At 32.5% G+C, this 7939-nt stretch overlaps 1 pseudogene; it reads right to left on the bottom strand.

Annotated features, from left to right (window-relative positions):
* Nucleotides 1-1015: 1015 nt before the first annotated feature.
* LOC148584597 (disease resistance protein RPM1-like) lies at nt 1016-7726 on the bottom strand (annotated as a pseudogene).
* Between the last annotated feature and the right edge of the window lie 213 nt (nt 7727-7939).

The following is a 7939-nucleotide window of genomic DNA, read 5'->3' as shown; positions in this document are numbered from 1 at the left end:
AACTTGCCCCCAACATTCTTAATTTTTTTCATGCCAAACTTGCCCCTAAAGAAAAGAAACTTTTAATAAATGCTTTGCATTTCCATCGTATTCCAAATTATTCATTGGCAAGTGGCAAACCTATTCATTCAGCCAATGACAAGTTTTCTATTTCTTTTTACGAAAATTACACAAGTTCATTTTAGACATATCAACCAATGCCTTTTCAATCTCCTCAAATTAAAGCACATATAAGAAGAATTGGAAAAAAAGAAAAAGATCGAAAGATTGAAAACTTTTCTACCATAGAATGCATTTCAATCTCCTCAACTTAGTTAAACATTGTCCACTCAGAATGCTAACTAGCCAATGCATTTAATCCTTTCTCCAAAACATTTCAATATAGTTTTAATGTTTTAGTCTCTGCAGTTATATTATAATGTAATGTTGTTTTACGGTATATAATTATGTTCTAATATAATATAATTGGATGGTGGATGGTGCGAGTTCCGAATTCTAGATCAATATATCCAATTTATGGAGAAATATTAGTAATATTACTCTCTTATGAAAATACTCCAACAATGTTATACTGCAATAACAACACAGTTTCAAAGCCCTCAAAATTGTTATATATGAGAACAAAATGGCTGAAAGAATTAAGCTTTTAATTATAAAATTAAGATCCAATATCTGGCCGAAGTCTAATTACAATAGCTATATCCATGTTGCAACATCGATTAGTAACAAACTATTTACAGTGATGAAAATATTAAAATATCAAATAAACAGAAGTACAAGAAAAAATAGCACAGTTAAAAGTGTAAAGAGGTTGTGTTAACAATTCAACTTGTAGCTTAGGTTGGAATTCACAGGCCAATGCAAGTCTTATTAACCCTGAAAAATTTGATTATAAGTCAGACACAATGTGAAGAATTTTATCATTACATATAACAAAAGAAGAAAACTTTCATGGAAGTCTTATGGCTTAGAGGTGCATACCTTGTCCATCATTGAAACATGAAAGTTTGATCTTTTAAGACACACCTTGCAGACGCTCCAACAAGTCTGAGTCACCGAGCTTATAGTTTTGATATTGCTCTCCTTTAATCCTATACCTGAAACAGATAGTAGTTACTTTCTTATTAACCCTGAAAAATTTTGTTATAAGTCAACCACAATGTGAAGAATTTTATCATTACATATAACAAAACTACAAAACTTACATAGAAATCTTGTGGCTAATTAGAGGTGCATACCATGTTCATCACTGAAATTACATGGCAATTTGATCCTTCAAGAGTCACCCTTGCAAGCACTCCAAAAAGTCCAAGTTACTAAGCTTGTATATTTGATATCTTTCTCCTTTAATCCTATACCTGGGACGGATAGTAGTTACCTTCTTGACTTTCCAATAATCTTCGCCTCCATCAGGCTGCATATGTAGCACAAATTCTCTCTGCATTTCATAGAAGTCGATCGGTAATTGATAAGCGCCGAATGTTGCACATTCAAGCTCTCTAATTTGCATATGTTAATTCCTTAGCGTTGTTATTTGTTTGATTTTGTTTTGTTTTTATTGTTTTCAGGTTATAAATAAAGATGCACTTAATTCTATTGATTTTGGGCTTAAAAGCACACTTTGGGAAGGCCTAGAAGATATGATTAAGTTTAGCCAATCATAACAGAGGACCTAAGGGTGTAAATGAGCTGAGCTTGGGCAAGCTTTGGCTGTCCAGGCTCGGCTCGTTTATTTTCGGCTCAGGCTCGAGCCTAAGCATGTTGCTCGAGCTTAGCTCGATAGGGTTGGAACGCTGTTCGAGCTTGAGCTCGAGCTCGACTATTTTTTTGTAATTAAAAAAAAAAAAAAGCAACAACAAATCTAGAATCCAGAATGTCTTAAGAGTCACAAATCCAAAAATCCAATCTTTGCATGTAAAATTAAAATTAGAAAATCCTATCATGGCATGTAAAATCCAAACATTAATTTTTGGATTGCTGTAAAATTAAACTAAAAAAATCCAACCAGCAAGGAGAGACAGAGACCGGCCACAGAGACAGAGAGACAAATATCGGCGACGATCCAGACAGTGACAATCCAGATAGGACGAGTGCGAGCACAGCGACAAAAACATTAAACAGAGACAAAGACATCGAGCGCGAGGAGAGACGGTGAAGGAGACCGAGGACCAGTAAGGAAGGCGACAGAGACATACGGGCAACTTGTGAGGACTGGAAGGCGGCATAGACAATGAGACACGAGCGTTTGTGTTAGGTTTAGGGTTATATGAAAATGAAATGAAAGTGATGAATTTATACCCTTAGGGTCTTAACAAAACTATGTCGTTTTTGTTGTTTGTGTAAATAAAAATTGGTAAAAACAAATAGTTTTAAAAATGACTAAGAAATCAAAGGAAAAGTTTTTTTTTTTTAAAAAAAAAGAATTAAAAAATTGTATTATATATGTATAATTATAATTTATATGAAGTTATAATTTTATAACATAAATTTGTATTGTTAATCCAATGTCAATTATTTAATTTAATATTATACAAATCCCATTATCATTATATATGAATAATATTATTAAGTATTTAAATTGTCATTGAATCATATGATTAAGTATTGCTCTCATACATTTAATTATATTATTTAATCTGCATATATGTATAATTATAATTTATAACATATATAGACTTATAAGTTATAAGTGTTTAACATACATTGGAACTAACTCTCTATGTACTTAATTATTGTATTAGTATGAACTTGTATACTTATGAGTCTGTATCATTATCTAATTTATATGGGTAATGAGTCAATTTTAATTGTTATAACTTATATACTTATATTCTATGTTTTCATTATCACAATTCATGATATATGATTTAAATTCAAATTGTTAAGTTTTTACTTAAAGTAAATTGTAATTATAATGTATAAATTATAAGAAACACATTAGTTACTTAATTATTAATCATTTAATCTAATAGTAATACTCAAACTCTAAGTAATAAATTCATAATGATCTAATGGTCATACACTCATACTTAAATTTTATGATCATATTATCTCACAATTAATATTGATATTATCTTAGATCTAAAATCATGTGATATATCATATATGTAAAATATATAATTATAATGTATTGATTAAATAACACAATAACTTATGCAGATATACCATATGATTATATAATGATTAATGATTATGTGATATACCGTATACGATTCCAATTTTCAAAGTATAAACTATCTAATTATAATATTTATATTAAATGACACAATAACTTGTACGGTTGTACTATATGATTATATCATATGATAAAATGATTAATGATAATATCATATATTTCTTATTATTATTATATATATATATATATATATATATATATATATTTCTTATATGTGTTATATATATATATATATATATTTCTTATATGTGTTTGTATTAATATATACATATATATAATATATATACACACATGTGCATAAATAACAAAAAACAAAGGTATATTTTCCCTTCCCCAATTTCCCTTATTTGAATAGAAAAAAAAAAAAAAAAAAAAAAGGGTATATAATACATTTGTTATTATTGAGTAAATGAGTAATGTTGACTATATATTGTTATTTGTTACTTAATAAAAAATATATGAGCCGAGCCCTAGAATTTGTGTTTATGAAACGCTTCATTTAATATTCGAGTCGAGCACGAGCCAAGCTTATGCGAGTCAAGCCCGAGCTTGCTCACGAGACGCTTCTCTCACTTAACAGCCCTAAGAGGACCAATATATTGTGGTTAAGTTTAATCAAATAAAGAAAAGAATTAATTCGAAATTTCTCAAATTGGAGTCAAAATCGGATTTGATTCAAATTTGGATTATGCATATGTCTCGGTATTTTGGCCATAACTTTCAGCTCAAATATCCAATTGAGGTGGTTCAAGTGGCATTGGAAATATAACTCAAATTTCTACAAATCATTGTGAAATATCATTTTCCTAATTCAGAGTGACGCAATGCCAAAATCGCCACGCAATATAGGAACGCAATTTTGGGCGAATCCTATTCCGATTTGGACTTGGGTTTTCTTTATCCTAATTGGACTTGGACTTAAATCTCTGAAATTTCTAGGATTACTAGGGTGACTCTCCTAAGCCCTATAAATAGGCCTCTAAGCATTGAGAAAAAGGACACACCGCTTCCTAGTGCTAGAAATCATAAATTTATTTTTGGAGCTTAGAAGATCATGAACGGCTAAACCCCTTCGTGGGGTGTTGATGTAACCCTATCCAAACACAATGATTTGATTGTATTTAATTTTTAGATTTTAAATTTGTGCATGTTGATTGTATAACTATGAGAATTGCTACCTTTTGATTATGTTTTTAATTATTAAATGCAATTGTTCTTAAAATCCAAAATCAATATTTGCAAAATTCTTCTCTTGTCTTAGAAAGTATTTTACTTTTATTGATCTCAAATTATTCTTGTTTTCTGTGATTATGAGGATGATGGTTATACAATGGGTTTAATTGACATATGATCAATAGGATTTGATAGACAATGCCTAGGGAAGACGGATTGTACTACACCCTAGTTTAGTGTAATTTATGTGGACAGTCTGTGCCAACCGAAGATGTGTTACACTTATTCATTGATTCTATGTATCCTGTTAAAGAATTTGATAATTTATATTTAGGGAAGACGGGTCGTACCACATCTTAGTAGTTAGGTGGACGATCTGTACCAACCGAAGATATATTATGCTTATTCTTTAATAAGGTAGTTTCTTGTTTATTTATAACATGCATAGAATGAATTTCTAAGACTAATTATGATTAATCATTGTTGTGGGGATAAAGGTGAAGTCAATACCCTATACTCTCTCTTATTTCAAATCTCTTTTATTTTTATGTACTTTAGTTTTAAAGAAAATCAAATTAATTCTCTTTTTAATTAATTTAATTTTAATCTTTCGAATTTTGATAATAAAACTCCTGCAGTCCTTAAGGTTCGACACCCTCTCTATAGCCGTATCCTACAAAGATTCGTCCTATTGCGAGTGGTTATTTTTATAATTGATATTTTTTGTCACAAAAATACCACATCAGTAATCTTTAGGCTTTCAAGGTGCTGGATTCCAGACGGTACCTCTTTCATTTGTGGGCATGGCCTAATCTATATTTGCTCAAGACTGGGCAGTGATCCTAGTCTATTTCCACCATCTTTAATTGGTTCATCTCTCTGAGTTTGAGGCTCTTGAGTTTTCGAAAACCACCTTCAAAATGCAATTGCTCCCCATCATATGTATGATTGAGGGAAAGGGTAATTAGATTTGGCAAAGCTTGGACAGACGACAGTGGATATTCCTCTAATGATGAGAAAAATGAGATTAGTGTGACCAGATTTTGAAGCTTGAGAATCCAGTTCGGCAACTTGTTCAATCTCCCTCTTAAATAGATATGCTTTAGAAATGGAGGTGGGGAAGAAATTGATTCTTAGTCTATAATCTCATCTTCACTAATTAAGCCTACAACCAAAATGTTAAGGTGGACCATTTTTTGTATGGAGGTACATATGGCCCTCCCACATTCTACAGTCATATTTGAAATGCCCAATAGCCTCAATTGACTCAACTTTCCGAGCTCTTCAAATAAACCAACCCCATGATGATTTACCTTAAACATTGATAGTTCTTGCAATTCATTTAAACATCCAACCCCTTCATGTACTTTTACTCCTCACTCCGAATAAAGGCTACTTTAAATTTCAAAGTCATGAGAATGAGCAAAAATCTGTCTTAGCTTATAAAGCCTAAATATATCTCAACTGGAAGCTCTCGCACTAAGGTTTCTAGGACATTTAGTGTCTACAGATTATGTAGCCTACCCACTGACTTTGGAAGTATCTTCAATTCTGTTTTGCTCAAACTTAAGTGCTTCAAGTGGAATAAATTACCCACTTCTTGAGGAAGATAATCAATTGGAGCATCTTCAAAATCCAATACTTTCAAAAGCTTGAACTTTTTAAACAATTTAACTATGAAAGACTTGGGCAATTCAGTAATGTTGAAGAGAAAAATCGAGCGAACCCGAGAGTACTCACTTGACTCGAAAACATCTTCTGTAGCATCGTGGATTGAAAGGCATCGACTTTTTCCATGAGAAGTTGTGTCATCTGCATCAAGAACTTGACACAAATTCAACTCATGAACCTTTGATAGGATGATTTCATGTAGCAGATCATGGATTATGTACCTTTTGTATATCTCATAATCAAGCTCCCCAAACGAAACTTGAACGAAGTTTCTATGGATGAGCTCCATTAAAAATTCTTCCGCTACATCTTCCAATGGTTTTCCCTTCTTTCTTGTAATAAATCCTTCAGCAACCCATAGCCAAACTAATCTTGCACCACTATTTGAGTTGTCATCTGGAAAAATACCGAAGTACAAGTAGCAAAACTTTAGATAGCATGGAAGATCATGATAACTCAGAGCGATAATTTTTGTGACACTTGTAAGGTAGGGATTGCACTCTAGCTCATAACTGAGGCTATCAAGCAACTTTTTGCATTCTAATGGCACCTTCTCCTTTGTTGACAGAAGACCACCTATGGCAACAATTGCAAGTGGCAAGCCTTCAAATTTTTTGACAATTTCCATTGATAGTCTCATCAACTCACTGGGACAAAATCTCTGAAACTCGGTTTGGAATGCCTTTCTGCAAAACAATTCCCAAGCCTTTTCTTGAGGCAAAGGTTGTAGCTTGTGTACCATATCAATTAAAGATTCTTTACATGAAACACAGATGAGATCACTGCGTGTTGTGATGATAATCCTATAGCCTTTGTCATTGCATGGTAAAGAATGTTTCACAATTTTCTAGAACTCTTGCTTCCATACATCGTCAAAAATCTCAACATACCTCTTTTGTTGTAAACATTTCTTCAACTGGCTAATTAGTGTAATCTCATCCGTCATGTCTATTTGTCCTAGAACTATTATTTCTTCGTGGTAGATTTGATTTGCCATGGACATGAGTATCTTTTGGACATTGTATGACAGAGATACTGTGATCCAAACACGGTAGTCAAAATGTCTTTTCACTGATTCATTCTCATATACTTTCCTAACAAGAGTTGTCTTATCAATTTCGCCCATGCCTACCACTGAAATCACGGAGCGTTTAAATGCTCCCCCTCCAACCAGCTTATGAGTTCATCCCTTGTAGACTCAATGCCCACAACTTCACCTTCCTCAATGAAAAGTGAACCCATTCGAGGGTCATGCCATGTAACATTTGTTGCACTGCTACTTAATCCTTGCTCTAAGGAACTGAAACCATATCTTTCACTTCTTTCCTTGATTTCACGAACTGATAATTTGATATCTTGAATCTTGGTAGCTATGTCGTGTTGTGGTTTTATTTTCTTCAATAAACGGCCAATTTTATGGAGGAAAGCAATAAAACTTTGTTGATGATGACGACGTTGTGCCACATGAAGAACGTATTCATCTATTACATCTTCTATATGGTAGGCTACTTATCTCATTTGTTTCACCGACATTTTGACGCCATCTTGGAGGACTCCTTTATCTACATCTTTGAGTAAACACTGGATGCTTTCCAATTCATCTCTAATGTCTACAACTTCCCGATGGACACCCTTTAGCAGTTTTGATTCATGGATGATCAATTTAACCAGCTCATTGATGACAAGGGCCACAACGGTTTCTATCATGGTTTCTTTTATATATGATCTTCACCTAGTGAATGATACTGCCACAATTAGAATTGAATTTGGGTTAATTGTCACGTCCTAAGCCCAAAGCAAGACCCGAGGCTTGCTTAGAACTAATATATATATATATATATATATATATTTTATAAGAAATCAAAATATCATTAAAAAACGAAAACGCAACTCAGGTAAACATAAATTATACAAGAGAAA

Source organism: Corylus avellana, chromosome 7, assembly GCF_965113065.1.
Source record: "Corylus avellana chromosome 7, dhCorAvel1.hap1.2, whole genome shotgun sequence".
In the NCBI taxonomy this organism is placed as follows: domain Eukaryota; kingdom Viridiplantae; phylum Streptophyta; class Magnoliopsida; order Fagales; family Betulaceae; genus Corylus; species Corylus avellana.
Note: the sequence above shows the minus strand (reverse complement) of the source record. Positions and strands in the feature narration are given on the sequence as shown.